Here is a 19,646-nt window from a genome sequence, read left to right as displayed (position 1 = left end):
AAATTGTATATATTATCAAAATCTGGTATACCTCTTATTTGTATTTAATGCATCTGAATGCTCTGATGATTACTAAATAGAAGCAAGCTGATAAACTGCAAGCTATGTCTAGAAAATTGGTCACTAAGACTGTATTAGAAGTATTCTAGGAATAGAAGTAAACAGAAAACAGGTAAGTCTAATTGTTTGCATAATTGTAGTTAATATTAAATTAAAATGTACCACATGGTTTTTAAACTTTTGATTTAAAATTTCCTGGTTGTAAATGTGAACAATGCCTCCTCTAAATTATTCCTAAAATAAAACTTAACAGCATAAATACTTAATAGCTTAAATAACTATGATAGAGTTCTGTGTTTTATTCCTTTATTTTATTTATCTGGGTCATAAATGAAGGATTTCAATCCTTCATTTGGCATCTTTCAGAAGTACTACATTTATACACATAAAAAAGGAATTATATTTTTATTTCCTTATGTGATTTCAGAAAGTAAACAAACTGGTGATTTTATTAAGCATTTATTAACCTTATAATGATGCATCAGACTTAACGTTAAATATATTGCTTGTATATCCTGAAAATTTTTTTTAAATGGGGAAGAAATAGGCTATTTCTTCAAAGACAGAAGAAATACAGAACTAAGAAATAGGTTAGTCATAAACTTAAGAAGCATTTTATTTTTGAGGGAGAAGAAAAATAAAACATTTTTCTTCTCCCTCAATTAGAGTTTTTTTTTAAAGATTAGTTACTTGGGGCTAATAATGGGAAGCATTAACAGAGACAATAACAGAGATATGGTTGCTTGATATTATTGCTATGAGATTTCATTCAAGCCTGCATGCGTGAGACCTTGCCCTGGCCCTTTAACTCTGCTGCACTCCAAGGTGTGTGGTGGTGTGCAGTGGTAGATAGCTCAGGTGCCATGTGATTGAGGACTTTAAATGTCAGAATACAGAGATTGCCCATAATTTGTCAAGCAGTGAAGAACAACTGAAGATTAAGAGGCAAATAGGGAGAGGGTTATAATTAAAAAATAAATTCTTAGGAAAGGAACTCAATAATTTACCTAGTGTAAAGAACTGGTAACTAAAAGAATTCAGAATGAAGAATTTGAAAGACAGTATCTAACTCAGGCATGTAGTAATAATAATCATACAATCTATAATTGGACTTCAGAATGGGATACTAACTGATACATCAGAGAGTCTTTAAGTTCAAGTGAAATCTTAGAGGCGAGTGGGGGTGGTGGTGATAAGTAGTTTTCAAGTATTTTTAGTAGTGAGCATTTAAATTTAAAAATAAAAAAGAAGCAACCATGTACAACGTTTCATTAAGACCAATGAAAGCAGAACTGCTTTGGTTGACATGGGGATGGGGCACCCAACATGTCTCAGTATGGCCCCCAAGCTTCCCTGAACAATTTTAGGGCATTACTCCATATTCCCTCATCAATGATAAAGCACCCTGGCCTTTATAAAGGTGTGTCCTTAGATTGTTGCAAATCTCCAAATTAACCAATACCACCGAAATATGTAATTATTCCCACTAACTCCCTGTTAGGCTGCACTCCAAGCAGGCCTGCAAGCCCTGTACTTGCCCAGCTTCAAGACTGAAGAAAGAGCCTGGAATCAGCAACAGAGACATCAGTGGTTTAATGGATGGCAGGGGGGATCTTACATGTCTGAAGTAAGGTCCTGAGCGACACCCCACTGTGTGTGGCACAAGGGCCACAGTCTTTGCAGGAGGGGGAGGTTACCAGTAGTAGGGGGATATGACGTCAGTTTGGCTCATCTGTTACCAGGGAAACTAGCAGAAGGGCACTCCCCTCACCGCCCCTTTGATAAGCTCTCAAGGTGGGGATGTTCTGATCTAAAGATTAGAACAATCACCAGCTGGGGCCTGGGGCAAGTATGTAGGAAGGTCAGTCTTGTGAGGAGGGTGTAGGTGAAGCAGGTACTGGTCGAACAGGGGATGTACGGAGGAGGAGGGCAAGAGAACAGACATCTTGGGTGGCCTGATCATACACTCCCTCTCACCCAGTATAGCATAATTTTATCAGAGTTACTGCACATAAAATAAGCAGAAAACTACAGAAACATCCTGAAATGACAATGCTGAATAATTCCCTAGGCTCATTGTTACCTATGTAACTTGTTCCGTCACATCAACTTAGCATAATGTAACTGTTCAGGAAGAGTTTTTTGCATAATTTTTTATATAATCCCAGTTTTGACTTAATGTTGGATTTAGTATTTCATTTCAAAGTGTGCATAAGCATAACAGAAACTAAATACAACCCACAATTTCATTTTCAGCATTACAAATTATGGAAACATAGTGAATGATTTTGTGAAGTTCATGTTCCAATTCTATATGTACTTTTAAAGTATGATGAAATTTTTGTATTAGTGAAATATCAAAATTGAAAACTTAAGGATGTCCATGATAAAAATACACATACACTCAGATGCAAAAAAAAAAAAAACTAACATAAAGACTTTCTCTAAGGAATTCAAAATGCTTCACAGATGATTCTTTATCATTCATGTTAATGAAGGGCAGATGATCTTCATTTTAGTTAATGGCTGTAATTTTCCACCCTACCAAATTTTTAACTGACCCCACTGCTAAATAATTTAAGCTTAATATGCCATTTCTCCCTTTGCATCATCCTTTGAGGGGAGAGCTAGTGAATAATAAAAACACAAAATTGGACGACGGATCTAAAAAGGGCAAAAAAATTCTGAATGGTTCATAACTTGTATAATCAATAGGTGACTACCCTATTTAATCTCATAATTCTCTTGTGAGCTAGAATGGGAAGATGCAATTTGCTAATAAAGAAACAGGCAAAGAGAATATATTCACTATGCTAATTCCACATGATTTATCCAATGTCACCCTGAACTGAGGCTCAGCATAGAATTGAGTGATTATTGAGATAATCCAAACAGGGCATTGGATTACTAAAGAAGCACATGGATCTCCTTCTCAGAAAATTTAAAAATAGGATTGGTGCTCATGTTGGCTTTGTATAGAGATAATTTTGTTAAAAGATACAATTATTAACTCTGGGGAAAATAATTTCTTTTAAAATAGCGTTAGATATATCAATTCAAATTAAAATTTTTGTTGTTTTTCCTTTTAGACTCAGGGTACTATGTTGTGCTGGATAGGTGCTGAAGGGCAGCAACATGCAGACCTTACATTCAAGAGACTTTAAATCTAGGAGAGAGTATAAAATGTATGCCAATAGTTATTGTTTTTTTTGTGGTACGCAGGCCTCTCACTGTTGTGGCCTCTCCCACTGCGGAGCACAGGCTCCGGACGTGCAGGCTCAGCGGCCATGGCTCACGGGCCCAGCCGCTCCGCAGCATGTGGGATCTTCCCGGACCGGGGCATGAACCTGTGTCCCCTGCATCGGCAGGTGGACTCTCAACCACTGCGCCACTAGGGAAGCCCTGCCAATAGTTATTAAATGCTCACACGCAACGTTAGTGCTACAAGAGAGAAACAAAGAGGATGGAGTGATTATGTTCAGCTTGGGATCTGATAAGAGGTTGGGTAGGGGTAGAGATGAAAAAAGACTGGGCATGAATTGATAATTATTGAGCTATTCTAATGGGTACATGGGACTTCATTACATTATTTTTGTCCTTTTGTCCATTTATTTTTTTCATAATAAAAAGTGCTTCTTAAACTGGCTTCATGAATGAAGTGGTATTTGAGGATAGACTTTGACAAAGGGGCACTATTCCATAAACCAAGGAGTGTGGGTAGACATAGCAAGATCCTGACATGTAGTTGGAAAAACCCTGGGCTGATTAGATTCATGTTATACTGCTTAGCTAAAGCATAAGGTATATACTGGGGTATAGGAGAATGATATAAAACTAAAAATTATTTTTATTATTGTCTCAATGACTTTGAATATTAAATTGTGACATTTAAAATTATTACAGCAGTTAATATCCATTGGTGACTTCGCTATGATTTGATTATGCAGGAAATAAAGAGGCTGGAGTGAAGCAGATATGAATCCAAATTCCAGTTAGAAGGATATTACGAAGTTCAGGAGAAGGCTATGCAATCCAGAAAAGAATAGTGACAGTAGACATAGAATAGAAAGTCCAGGAAAGAGATGAGCTCTAGAGGGAGAATATTAGGACAATTGATTGAATCGTGAGGAGAGAGACAGAGAACAGAGATAGTCAAAGATAAATTTTAAATTTTGTTTCCAGTCTGGGTGCAGGGAAGCCAGGTTGGTAGTGTTACCAAACCAAACTTGGATCTGCTTGCCTGCACGCAGTAAAGCCAATCTAGTGACAGCAGGTTGTGGTGGAGGAATGCAGCATTTATTGCAGGGCAACAAGCAAGGAATCGAGGTATCCAGTGCTTAAAATGTCCAAATTCCCTGAAGGATTTCAGGGAAAAGTTTTTAAAGACAGGATGAGAGAGGGGGTTGTGGGATGTGTGATCAGCTTGTGGACATTCCTCTAACCGGTTGGTGGTGAGGTAACTGGGAGTCAACATCATTGACCTTCTGGTTTCAATCCATCTGGGGTCTAGTGCTTGTGGGCAGCATATAATTAACTCCTTCCACCTGCTGTGGGTTTCAGTAGCTCTAAGATATGGCTCAGAATATTATCTAAAGCCCTTGAGGAGGAACTAAAGGTCCTTAACTTTGTTTAATGGCTAAGCTATTATTATTTTGTCTTGCTTGACTGTTTTCCTTTCTTTCTGCATTTTCTCACTTCTCTGATTAAATTTATTCTTTGGAACTTGGGGAAGGCCTAGGAGGCTAAAGTTGTTCTACAGACAAGAGGCAGGCAGAAGACATGGTGGGAGGATCTGTTCTGGGATGGCCCCATAGGGTCCTGCTCGGTTACAGCAGTATCCAAGTTAGTGAAGAAGACAAGGTAGGTTTTAGGCATTACAAATCTGAAGGGCTAGGAGGAGGACATCTAGATAGAGGTAACCAAAAGATACCCTGTATGTGAGGAATGGGAGAAGAGAGAAACTTGGGATTCATACGAACTAACCATTGAAGCATGAAATTACGGGGCAGGTGAGTGAGTAAAGAGACTAAAGATGAGGGCTGAGAACAAAATTCTTGGGGAATTAAGGGTTTGGTTTGATACAAAAGAAAAAAAAGAGCTAAAGACAGAAGAGAACTCAGATGGTAATACTACCAATAACATCTTATATTTCTTCAAGATTGGCTAACAAGAAACAATGCCAAATTTAAATGGTTAAAACAATAAAAAATTATTTCTCACTCAAGCGAGAGTTCAACATGGATATTTTTGTGTAGCAGTTCTTTCGTCAGCAGCAATGTAAGGATTCAGGCTCCTTTCAGCTTGTGGCTTTGCCCCCCTCTAGGTCCTTGAACTCCTTACCCTTCAGCCAAAAGATGAGGAAAGCACATGGAAAAATCATGGTCAGAAGGTTTTACGGTCAGTCCTGGAAATGATGTGTATCACTTCTGCCCACATACCATTAACAAAATTCAGTCACCCAGGTACACCAAAATGCAAGATACAACTAGTCAGGAACTGTCACATCTTATGTTTGTATCATACAGTTATTAGAGGACTGTCATACTTCACTATGTAGTACAGTTTCACAGAAGGCAATAAAGCACAGTGGTTGAATGTATGAACTCTAGAGTTAAAATCACTTGGATTTGTTTCCTGGCTTCACTATTTGTAGCACCAGTGTTACCTAGGATAAATTAATTCACCTCTCTCTACCTCACCTGTAAAATGGTGATAATAACAAAATCTAACCCATAGGATTGTTAGGAAGATTAAATGAGTTTAATAAATGTAAAGTATTTAAATAGTGCCTGGCATATGTCTGGCATGTAGTAAGTTCTCAGTAAAGATTAGCCATTATTATCATATTAGAACTATCACATTAGGGCTGTAGCAATTTAATGGTGAAGTGGATATTAAATAACGTGAAATGTAGAAAGGTGGTAGCAGAGGCCAGAGAAGAAAAAGCCATCAATTTCTCCGTTAAGCTATATGAATAATTGCAGAAAATTCTGCTTTTTTACAGTTGTTTAGCACCAGCTAAATAGGAGGTGAAAAACACAGGATTCCCGACTCACAGCAATTTTCAGTTAATATGCTTAGAACTGCAAAATAAATAACCTCTAAGCAAATCAGATGGCATTTCAGTCAAGTTAAATCCTAGAAGGTTCAGATGGGGTCTTTTTCCAAAGGTGTCATATTGAGGTAAGTAAACCATGCCCTGGAGAAAGAGTGCTTATCAATTTGAGATTCACTTTCTATCCTTCCTTCTCTCAGGACAAAATCTTTTAGTAGGTCACAACCGGAAGACCTGAGTCAGTTCATTTCTCCTGAGCAAGTACTTGACTGTACTTATGTACATTAGTGTAAGTATGAATATTGCCTATGAGCGTTTATTTTTGGAAGGCTCTCTTCCCTCTCCAGCTTATATGCTCCCTCCCCACCTCCATTTAAAAATCCTTCCATTTTGCCACTCTTGTGGTTTCTTGGTAAATGTTCAAATATCCTTTTTATAAAACATTTTATTTTAAAATTAAAGCTTTTGCTATGACGTAATTGTAGATACCCATGCAGTTGTAAGTAATAATACAGACACCCAGTAACCCTTTACCCACCCAGTTTCCCCCAATAGTAACATACTAGTACAATATGGTATAATATAGCACAATATCACAACCAGAATATTGACATTGATACAGTCAAGATACAAAACATTTCCATCAACACAAGGAGCCCTCTTTTGCCCATTTATAACCACACCCACTTCCCACCTACCCCTAGCCCTTCCACAATTCCTAGCAATCACTAATTTGTTCTCTATTTTTATAATTTCATCATTTCAAGTATGTCATGTAAATGAAATCATAGATATGCAAACTTTTGTCATTTGCTTTTTTTCACTCAGCATAATTCTCTGGTGATATTATTCCAGGTTATTGAGTGAATCAATAGTTTGCTGCTTTTTATTGCTGAGTAGTGTTCCATGGTATGGGTGTACCATTTTGTCGTGTCATAGACCTGCTAAAGGACATCTGTTTTTGTTTTTTTTTCTAGTTTTTGGCTACTACAAATAAAGCTACTATAAATATTCATATACAGGTTTTTGTGTGAATTTATGTCTTCAGTCCTCTGGGATAAATCCCCAAGAGTATATTTGTTAGGCTGGAAAATATCTGCATGTTTAGATTTTTAAGACCACTATTAAATTATTTTATTATTTTTAAACTAATTAACTATTTTCCAAAATGGCTGTACCACTAATGTTTATTTTACATTTCTACCAGCAGTGTATGATTTATCTACATTCTCCTCATTCTCACCAACATTCGGAGGTGTCACTATTTTTTTAAGCCATTCTGGTAGGTGTTTAGTGATATTAATTATGTTTTTTTACATTTCCCTAATGGCTAATGATGCTGAGCATCTTTCCATGTGTTCATCTACCATCTGTATATCTTCTCTGATGAACTGTTTCTTCATGTCTTTTACCATTCCCATGCTCTGACTGGATTCTTGCCTTTTTACTGTTGGTCTTGAGAGGTCTTTATATATCCTGGATGCAGAATATATTTTGTCGAAGATACACCTATCTTTTGTCAGATATGTGGTTTCAAATATTTTCTCCCACTCTGTAGCTTCTCTTATCATCCTCTTAACAGAGTCTTTTACTGACCAAAAGTTTAAAACTTTTTTCAAATCAAGTTATCAGTCCTTTCTTTTATGAATCATGTTTTTGGTAACAAGCCTAAGAATTCTTTGCCTGGTCCTTGTGTCCCAGAGCTTTTCTCCTGTTTTATTTTTGTAAAAGCTTTATAGTTTTACATTTTACATTTGGTTTTGTGATCCATTTTGAATTAATTTTTGTGTAATGTGTGACATGATTGTCTATCCAAAAGAACTGACAAAAATATTCCTAGAACTAATATTATAGCAAGTTGTCCAGATACAAGGTTAAGAAACAAAAGTCAGTTACTTTTTTATATACCAACAATGAACAAGTGGAATTTGAAATTAAAAGCACAATACAATTTACATTAGCATCCTCCAAAATGAAATACTTAAGTATAAATCTAACAAGATATGAACAAGAGCTGTGTGAGAAAAACTACAAAACTCTGATGAATGAATTCAAAGAACTAAATAAATGGTGAGGTATTTCATGTTCATGGAAAGGGAGACTCAATATTATCAAGATATCAGTTCTTCCCAGCTTGATCAATAGATTCAATGCCATCCCAGTCAAAATCCCAGCAAGTTGTTATATGGATATCGACAAACTGATTCTAAAGTTTATATGGAGAGGCAAAAGACCCAGGATAGCTAATATAACATTGAAGAAGAACAAAATTGGAAGACTGACACTACCCAATTTCAAGATTTTATATAAAGCTACAGTAATCAAATCAGTGTGGTATTAGCCAAATAATAGGTAAATAGATCAATGGAAAAGAATAGATAGCCCAGAAATAGACCTCATAAATGCAGTCAACTTATCTTTGACAAATGAGCAAAGTCAATACAGTGGAGCAAGAATAATGGAAATTTTCATTTTCTAAAATGTGGGCGCAGGATGCTATAGTGCCAGGTCAGGCTCTGGGTGAAAAATAGTGGGAGATTTCCATATATCACCTGTGGTGTGTTTCCCTACGTTAAAGACAAGAGGTCCACATCAACCATCAAAAAGCAAACCCCCTTCACACTGGGCAGAAGGTGCTTTCTAGGGAGGACAGTTCTATTTGCAACCTCCTCAAGCTCCACTTCTCCCACACCCATTCCTGAAGATTCACCTCTCTATTTAACTTGATAGGAACTCCAAAAGAAGAGTTGGGAGGGCTCAGAAGTTTAAAGTGGGTGTCAATTTATATCTGGATATGTTAAAGAGGAGGTCAACCAGGAAGAGTCATGGCAAGAGAGTAACACATAGTTGCCTCATATTACCCAAGCATAAACCACATTTATCATAGTAAGATACTCAGGCAGCAGGATCAAGGTATTTCTTTGACCAGCAGATCCACATTAGTAAAGAGACTTTAAATATACAGAAAGTTGGATAAAAATTATACACATCAGCCAGCCCTCCAACTTAATATTTAAGACAATGGATCCAAGAACAACCAGATAGACAATGAGGAGAAGACTGGACTAGATAGATTTTTCCTAATTTATAAATGCATAGAAATAAAAATGAGGCCTATGAAAAATTTCTGCAGTGTCAAATTCAAATATCACTTTTATGATACAAATAGACAGCACAGTTTTGAAGAACATTTACTACAGGAAATTTTTTTAAAGCTTTTCCCTGTATTTCCCCAAATCCAGGAAGATATAGCTTCTATGAATCAGGAAGTAAAAGATGAGCCAACAGACTGGGATAAAAGGGGAGTTGGCTGGGAACAAAGTGAAAGATCAGAAAGAAACAAAAAAATGCATCTGCAGAATTGAAGACATTGTCATAAGTAATAAATTGCAGATTTAGAAAAATGTTCTGGCAATAAGGAAGCTATACTAGGGTAACTACTATAATAAAAAAAGGAAATATTAAACTATGAAAGAGAAGATCATAGAAATAGAATGCAGAGGACAAATGAAAGAGAAGTGACACTTCAGACCTAATAGAAGAAAATTTCTGGTCTGAAGAAAGACTGATATATATAGACTGAGCAGTTCCATCTTAATGAAAAGACATCACGATAAAAAGAGACTCCTCTTTAAATATACTCCCATGACATTAGGTAGGGAATTGCAAGCAAGAGGAAAGATCCTAAAGGCTTTAGGAAAAATAAAACAGATTTCCTATCCTAGAATAAGAATTGAGCTTGTCTTAGACACCTTATAATAAACAAAATAAACATCTCGTAATAAACTAGAGCAAAACAGAACACCATCCACAGTTTTCAGGAAGAAAAAAGACTGAGGCTCAAGAATTTCATACAAAAACAAATTTGTGTGTGAAGGCAGTAGAAATACATCTCAGTTATGAAAGGCCTTAGGACATATGCCACTCATCTCTTCTCCTTAAATAAACTGAGATAAAATAAACAAATAAACTGATAAAAAAAATAAAAGACATATTTCAGCTAAATGAGAGACAAGGCAAATATAAAACTTAATAATGGCATTGAAGGATTAGTTGTAAACATCAGAGACAATGAAATATAGAATTAATGAAAAGTTTTTTAAATGATTTCAAAACAAGAAGCAAAGATCACTTTTAAAAAAGGACATATAGTATAAAAACATTTAAGAATAACCCGGACGTTGGGTGGATAGGGTATTAATTTCTTTGTATTACACATTATACTTTCTTTGGTACAGTAATCAATAAGGAAACATGAATTTATTTATTTAATATGATGGTAATCATTAGTAGAATGATAAAAATGGATATTATCAACATTGCTAGAATAATTAGGTATATTTTAGTTTTCATAAGATAAAACTAAGAATCAATAGAAATATCAAAGAAGCATAAAATCAGGGCTTCCCTGGTGGCGCAGTGGTTGAGAGTCCGCCTGCCGATGCAGGGGACATGGGTTCGTGCCCCAGTCCGGGAAGATCCCACATGCCGCGGAGCCGCTGGGCCCATGAGCCATGGCCTCTGAGCCTGCGCATCCGGAGCCTGTGCCCCACAACGGGAGAGGCCACAACAGTGAGAGGCCTGCGTACCGCAAAAAAAAAAAATCAAAATGACATGTTAACATGTACAAAGATGTCAGCTGTGATGGTAACAATCAATGGGTTAAAATTTTCAACTAAAATACCTAAATATTCTCAGATTGAGTCAAAATACAAAGTCAATTATGTGCTCTTTACAAGGAGTCACACTGTCAAACAAAATAAGAATGTTTTAAGGTAAAATAATACTATGTCAGACAAAGTAAAAAAAAAAAAAAAGGACAAAAGAAAAACAAAAGCAGATATTATATTATTAATGCTGGTCAGAGTAGAACCCAAGGTAAGGAAAGAGCACTAAAGAGAGAAAGATTGATTATTTTGTTTTTATAAAGGATAACTCTATAACAGACATAAGTGGTTGTGTATATAACCTATCATCAAAATGTATAAACAACTATAAAATAGACAATAAAAATTCTATTAGTGTTTGATATGTTGAGTTGGTAAAACATTAATAAGTTTATACGGTATCTGAACAGCACAGTTTTTAAAGTTTAATTGTTACATATATATGTATATTTTTAACTCTGTACCCCATCAACAGAGGATAAATATTTTTCAAGAATTCATGGGGAGACAGCTTTAAGATGGCAGAAGAGTAAGACGTGGAGATCACCTTCCTCCCCACAAATACATCAGAAATAATCTACATATGGAACAACTCCTACAGAACACCTATTGAACGCTGGCCTCAGACCTCCCAAAAGCAAAAAACTCCCCACGTACCTGGGTAGGGCAAAAGAAAAAAGAAAAAACAGAGACAAAAGAATAGAGATGGGACCCACACCAGTGGGAGGGAGCTGTGAAGGAGGAAAGGTTTCCACACACTAGGAAGCCCCTTCTTAGGTGGAGACTGTGGGTGGCAGAGGGAGGAAGCTTCAGAGCTGCAGAGGAGAGTGCAGCAACAGGGGTGCAGAGGGCAAAGCAGGGAGACTCCCGCACAGAGGATTGGTGCCGACCAGCACTCACCAGCCCGAGAGGCTTGTCTGCTCACCCGCTGGGATGGGTGGGGGCTGGAAGCTGAGGCTCGGCCTTCGGAGGTCGGATCCCAGGGACAGGACTGGGATTCCTGCATGAACACAGCCTGAAGAGGGCTAGTGCCCCACAGCTAGCCGGGAGGGAGTCCGGGAAAAAGTCTGGAGCTGCCGAAGAGGCAAGAGACTTTTTCTTGCCTCTTTGTTTCCTGGTGCACGAGGAGAGGGGATTCAGAGCACTGCTTAAAGGAGCTCCAGAGATGGGCATGAGCCGCAGCTATCAGTGCGGACCCCAGAGAGGGTAATGAGACGCTAAGGCTGCTCCTGCAGCCACCAAGAAGCCTGTGTGCAAGCACTGGTCACTATCCACACCTCGCCTCCCAGGAGCCTGTGCAGCCCGCCACTGCCAGGGTCCCATGATCCAGGGACAACCTCTCCAGGAGAACACACGGCATGCCGCAGGCTGGTGCAATGGCACGCCAGGCTCTGCCACCGCAGGCTCACCCCGCATTCCGTACCCCTCCCTGCCCCCAGCCTGAGTGAGCCAGAGCCCCCAAATCAGCTGCTTCTTTAACCCCGTCCTGTCTGGGTGGGAACAGATGGCCTCAGGCGACCTACACGCAAGAGGCAGGGCCAAATCCAAAGCTGAATCCCAGGAGCTGTGCGAACAAAGAAGGAAAAGGGAAATTTCTCCCAGCAGCCTCAGGAGCAGTGGATCAAATCTCCACAATCAACTTGATGTACCCTGCATCTGTGGAATACCTCAATAGACAACGAATCATCCCAAATTGAGGAGGTGGACTTTGGGATATATACTTTTTTTCCCTTTTTCTCTTTTTGTGAGTGTGTATGTATATGCTTCTGTGTGTGATTTTGTCTGTATAGCTTTGCTTTTACCATTTGTCCTAGCATTCTGTCTGTCCGTTTGCTTTTTGTTTTTTAGTACAGTTTTTAGTGCTTATTATCATTGGTGGATTATTCTTTTTGGTTTGGTTGCTCTCTTCTTTTTTCTTTCTCTTTTTTTAAATTACTTTTCAAAAAAAATTTTAATAATTATTTTTTATTTTAATAACTTTTTAATTTAATCTTCTTCTTTCTTTTCTTCTTTTTTTTTCTCCCTTTTATTCTGAGCCGTGTGGATGACAGTCTCTTAGTGCTCCAGCCAGGCGCCAGGGCTGTGCCTCTGAGGTGGGAGAGCCAAGTTCAGGACACTGGTCCACAAGAGACCTCCCAGTTACATGTAATATCAAACAGTGAAAATCTCCCAGAGATCTCCATCTCAATGCCAAGACCCAGCTCCACTCAATGACCAGCAAGCTACAGTGCTGCACACCCTATGCCAAACACCTAGCAAGACAGGAACACAACCCCACCCATTAGCAGAGACACTGCCTAAAATCATAATAAGGCCACAGACACCCCAAAACACACCACCAGACGTGGACCTGCCCACCAGAAAGACAAGATCCAGCCTCATCCACCAGAACACAGGCACTAGTCCCCTCCACCAGGAAGCCTACACAACCCACTGAACCAACCTTAGCCATTGGGGACAGACAACAAATACTATGGGAAATATGAACCTGCACCCTGTGAAAAGAAGACCCCAAACACAGTAAGTTAAGCAAAATGAGAAGACAGAGAAACACACAGCAGATGAAGGAGCAAGATAAAAACCCACCAGACCTAACAAATGAAGAGGAAATAGGTGGTCTACCTGAAAAAAATTCAGAATAATGACAGTAAACATGATCCAAAATCTTGGAAATAGAAGGGAGAAAATACAAGAAACGTTTAACAAGGACCTAGAAGAACTAAAGAGCAAACAAACAGTGATGAACAACACAATAAATGAAATTTAAAATTCTCTAGAAGGGATCAATAGCAGAATAACTGAGGCAGAAGAATGGATAAGTGACCAGGAAGATAAAATAGTGGAAATAACTACTGCAGAGCAGAATAAAGAAAAAAGAATGAAAAGAACTGAGGACAGTCTCAGAGACCACTGGGACAACATTAAACGCACCAACATTCGAATTATAGGGGTTCCAGAAGAAGAAGAGAAAAAGAAAGGGACAGAGAAAATATTTGAAGAGATTATAGTTGCAAACTTCCCTAATATGGGAAAGGAAATAGTTAATCAAGTCCAGGGAGCACAGAGAGTCCCTTACAGGATAAATCCAAGGAGAAACACGCCAAGACACATATTGATCAACTATCAAAAATTAAATACAAAGAAAAAATATTAAAAGCAGCAAGGGAAAAACAACAAATAACACACAAGGGAATCTCCATAAGGTTAACAGCTGATCTTTCAGCAGAAACTCTGCAAGCCAGAAGGGAGTGGCAGGACATATTTAAAGGGATAAAGGAGAAAAACCTACAATCAAGATTACTCTACCCAGCAAGGATCTCATTGAGATTTGACAGAGAATTTAAAACCTTTACAGACAAACAAAAGCTAAGAGAATTCTGCACCACCAAACCAGCTTTACAGCAAATGCTAAAGGAACTTCTCTAGGCAGGAAACACGAGAGAAGGAAAAGACCTACAATAACAAACCCAAAACAATTAAGAAAATGGTAATAAGAACATACATATCTATAATTACCTTAAATGTAAATGGATTAAATGTTCCAACCAAAAGACAGAGACTGGCTGAATGGATACAAAAACAAGACTCGTATATATGCTGTCTACAAGAGACCTACTTCAGACCTAGGGACACATACAGACTGAAAGTGAGGGGATGGAAAAAGATATTCCATGCAAATGGAAATCAAAACAAAGCTGAAGTAGCAATTCTCATATCACACAAAATGGACTTTAAAACAAAGACTATTACAAGAGACAAAGAAGGACACTACATAATGATCAAGGGATCAATCCAAGAAGAAGATATAACAATTGTAAATATTTATGCACCAAACATGGGAGCACCTCAATACATAAGGCAAATACTAACAGCCATAAAAGAGGAAATCGACAGTAACACAATCAGAGTAGGGGACTTTAACACCCCACTATCACCAATGGACAGATCATCCAAAATGAAAATAAATAAGGGAACACAAGCTTTAAATGATACATTAAAAAAGATGGACTTAATTGATATTTATAGGACATTCCATCCAAAAACAACAGAATACACATTTTTCTCAAGTGCTCATGGAACATTCTTCAGGATAGATCATATCTTGGGTCACAAATCAAGCCTTGGTAAATTTAAGAAAATTGAGGACTTCCCTGGTGTGGCTTCCCTGGTAGCGCAGTGGTGGGAGTCCGCCTGCCGATGCAGGGGACATGGGTTTGTGCCCCAGTCCGGGAAGATCCTTCATGCCACAGAGCGGTTGGGCCCGTGAGCCATGGCCATTGGGCCTGCACATTGGGAGCCTGTGCTCTGCAACAGGAGAGGCCACAGTGGTGAGAGGCCCGTGTACCGTAGAAAAAAATAAAGAAAATTGAAATTGTATCAAGTATCTTTTCTGACCACAATGCTATGAGAATAGAAATCAATTACAGGAAAAAAAATCTGTAAAAAATACAAACACATGGAGGCTAAACAATACAGTACTTAATAATGAAGAGATCACTGAAGAAATCAAAAAATACCTAGAAACAAATGACAATGAAAACACGACGACCCAAAACCTATGGGATGCAGCAAAAGCAGTTCTAAGAGGGAAGATTATAGCAATACAATCCTACCTTAAGAAACAAGAAACATCTCAAATAAACAACCTAACCTTACACCTAAAGCAATTAGACAAAGAAGAACAAAAAACCCCCAAAGTTAGCAGAAGGAAAGAAATCATAAAGAACAGAGCAGAAATAAATGAAAAAGAAATGAAGGAAACAATAGCAAAGATCAATAAAACTAAAAGCTTGTTCTTTGAGAAGATAAACAAAATTGATAAGCCATTAGCCAGACTCATCAATAAAAAAAGGGAGAAGACTCAAATCAATAGAATTAGAAATGAAAAAGGAGAAGTAACAACTGACACTGCAGAAATACAAAGGATCATGAGACATTACTACAAGCAACTCTATGCCAATAAAATGGACAACCTGGTAGAAATGGACAAATTCTTAGAAATGCACAACCTTCTGAGGCTGAACCAGGAAGAAATAGAAAATATGAACAGACCAATCACAAGCACTGAAATTGAAACTGTGATTAAAAATTTTCCCACAAACAAAAGCCCAGGACCTGATGGTTTCCCAGGTGAATTCTATCAAACATTTAGAGAAGAGCTAACACCTATCCTTCTCAAACTCTTCCAAAATATAGCAGAGGGAGGAACATTCCCAAACTCATTCTACGAGCCCACCATCACCCTGATACCAAAACCAGACAAAGATGTCACAAAGAAAGAAAACTACAGGCAATATCCCTGATGAACATAGATGCAAAAATCCTCAACAAAATACTAGCAATCAGAATCAACAGTGCATTAAAAGGATCATACTCCATGATCAAGTGGGGTTTATCCCAGGAATGCAAGGATTCTTCAATATACGCAAATCAATCAATGTGATAAACCATAATAACAAATTGAAGAAGAAAAAACATATGATCATCTCAATAGATGAAGAGAAAGCTTTCGACAAAATTCAACATGCATTTATGATAAAAGCCCTCTGAAAGTAGGCATAGAGGGAACTTTCCTCAACATAATAAAGACCATATATGACAAACCCACAGCCAACATCATCCTTAATGGTGAAAAACTGAAACATTTCCTCTAAGATCAGGAACAAGACAAGGTTGCCCACTCTCACCACTCTTATTCAACATAGTTTTGGAAAGTTTAGCCACAGCAATCAGAGATGAAAAAGAAATAAAAGGAATCCAAATCCGAAAAGAAGAAGTAAAGCTGTCACTGTTTGCAGATGACATGATACTATACATAGAGAATCCTAAAGATGCTACCAGAAAACTACTAGAGCTAATCAATGAATTTGGTAAAGTAGCAGGATACAAAATTGATGCACAGAAATCTCTTGCATTCCTATACACTAATGATGAAAACTCTGAAAGTGAAATTAAGAAAACACTCCCATTTACCATTGCAACAAAACGAATAAAATATCTAGGTATAAATTTACCTTAGGAGACAAAAGACCTGTATGCAGAAAATTATAAGATACTGAAGAAAGAAATTAAAGATGATACAAACAGATGGAGAGATATACCATGTTCTTGTATTGGAAGAATCAACATTGTGGAAATGACTATACTACCCAAAGCAATCTACAGATTCAATGTAATCCCTATCAAAGTCCCTATCAAACTGCCACTGGCATTTTTGACAGAACTAGAACAAAAAATTTCACAATTATATATGGAAACACAATAGACCCCGAATAGCCAAAGCAATCTTGAGAAAGAAAAATGGAGCTGGAGGAATCAGGCTCCCTGACTTCAGATTATACTACAAAGCTACAGTAATCAAGACAGTATGGTACTGGCACAAAAACAGAAATATAGATCAGTGGAACAGGGTAGAAAGCCCAGAAATAAACCCACACACATATGGTCACCTTATCTTTGATAAAGGAGGCAGGAATGTACAGTGGAGAAAAGACAGCCTCTTCAATAAGTGGTGCTGGGAAAACTGGACAGCTACATGTAAAAGAATGAAATTAGAACACTCCCTAACACCATACACAAAAATAAACTCACAATGGATTAAAGACCTAAATGTAAGGCCAGACACTATCAAACTCTTAGAAGGAAACATAGACAGAACACTCTGTGACATAAATTACAGCAAGATCCTTTTTGACCCACCTCCTAGAGAAATGGAAATAAAAACAAAAATAAACAAATGGGACCTAATGAAACTTCGAAGCTTTTGCACAGCAAAGGAAACCATAAACAAGACCAAAAGACAACCCTAAGAATGGGAGAGAATATTTGCAAATGAAGCAGCTGACAAAGGATTAATCTCCAAAATTTACAAGCAGCTCATGCAGCTCAATATCAAAAACCAAACAACCTAATCCAAAACTGGGCAGAAGACCTAAACAGACATTTCTCCAAAGAAGATATACAGATTGCCAACAAACACATAAAGGAATGCTCAACATCATTAATCGTTAGAGAAATGCAAATCAAAACTACAATGAGATATCATCTCACAGTGGTCAGAATGGCCATCATCAAAAATCTACAAACAATAAATGCTGGGGAGGGTGTGGAGAAAAGGGAACCCTCTTGCACTTTTGGTGGGAATGTAAATTGATACAGCTACTATGGAGAATAGCATGGAGGTTCCTTAAAAAACTAAAAATAGAACTACCATACGACCCTGCAATCCCACTACTGGGCATATACCCTGAGAAAACCATAATTCAAAAAGAGTCATGAACCAAAATGTTAATTGCAGCTCTATTTACAATAGCCAGGACATGGAAACAGCCTAAGTGTCCATCAACAGATGAATGGATAAAGGAGATGTGGCACATATATACAATGGAATATTACTCAGCCATAAAAAGAAATGAAATTATTTGTAGTGAGGTGGATATACCTAGAGTCTGTCATACAGAGTGAAGTAAGTCAGAAAGAGAAAAACAAATACCATATGCTAACACATATATATGGAATCTAAAAAAAAAAAAAAGTTCATGAAGAACATATGGGCAAGACGGGAGTAAAGAAACAGACCTACTAGAGAATGGACTTGAGGACATAGGGAGGGGGAAGGGTAAGCTGGGGCAAAGTGAGAGAGTGGCATGGACATATATACACTACCAAACATAAAATAGATAGCTAGTGGGAAGCAGCCACGTTGAACAGGGAGATCAGCTTGGTGCTTTGTGACCACCTAGAGGGGTGGGATAGGGAAGGTGGGAGGGAGGGAGATGCAAGAGGGAAGAGATATGGGGACATATGTATATGTATAACTGATTCACTTTGTTATAAAGCAGAAACTAAGATGTTAAAAGAAAAAAAGGATTCATGGAACTTCATACAAGTTGATTATAAATAAGACCACAAGAAAACACTGATAATTTTAAAAAGTGAAAATTAAACATATCTCATTCTTTTACTATAAAGCAATAAAATTTTAGATTAACAGATGATTAAACAAATACTCAAACACTTGGACATATGAAATCTTATAAATAATTACTGGATTAAAGTTATCAAAAGTAAATTATAAAATATTTTTAAAATAAATTTTCTGCTCTTCGAATTTATCTATAGGCTTGAAAATTTTCATAATAAAGTTTGGAAAGCTACAATGTGAGAACTATATAAATTTGATTTTGTCTCCTTCTGCTCTCTTTGCCCTGCACTGGATGAAGGAAAGCCCTTCATGGACAACTTTAGCATTTGTCATGATGAGAACAACTTCCACAGTGAATACTACCCAGAGGAATTGTGTGCTTTGAAATAATTTGGGAGATCTCTCCTGGCGGCACTTTGGAGATTTGTTTTTTAACTAATTTATGCTTATAAAGTATGGCCTTTAAGAGCATGTGGCCATTCAAACCATTTATATACGCTTTAACACAATCACAATAGAGTTATTCATGTGGTTATTTGAAGTCTGGTGGTATAATACTCTCATATGATAGTGTGCTTTTGTGAGTTAAAAGTCAACATTAAAAAGTCACATGGAATTAATTTAGGTTCTGTATGATTTATCACTCAGCTGGCTATTGTAGACTATACTGTCATGAGAGCAGGAGGGTTAAGTGGGAAGAAAAATGCCAGGGTTCTCCTTTTAAATAGAATTAAAATCTTAAATCTTTAGGACTACTCTGCTCCGAAGACCATGTACCCTTTGGTGTGAATTCAGGATTTAAATGCTAAATTCAAAAGATCAGGACAACTTGACTTTTTTTATTTTTAGATGTGAGAACAAATGGTAAAACTGTGTCAGAATATTAAGAGGTGAGTACTCTCTCAATTCAAAATGGCACATTGTTACCAGTAGTGATTCA

The sequence above is a fragment of the Delphinus delphis genome, chromosome 3, assembly GCF_949987515.2.
Source record: "Delphinus delphis chromosome 3, mDelDel1.2, whole genome shotgun sequence".
In the NCBI taxonomy this organism is placed as follows: Eukaryota; Metazoa; Chordata; class Mammalia; order Artiodactyla; family Delphinidae; genus Delphinus; species Delphinus delphis.
The sequence above is the reverse complement of the archived record's forward strand: the minus strand, read 5'-3'. Positions refer to the sequence as shown.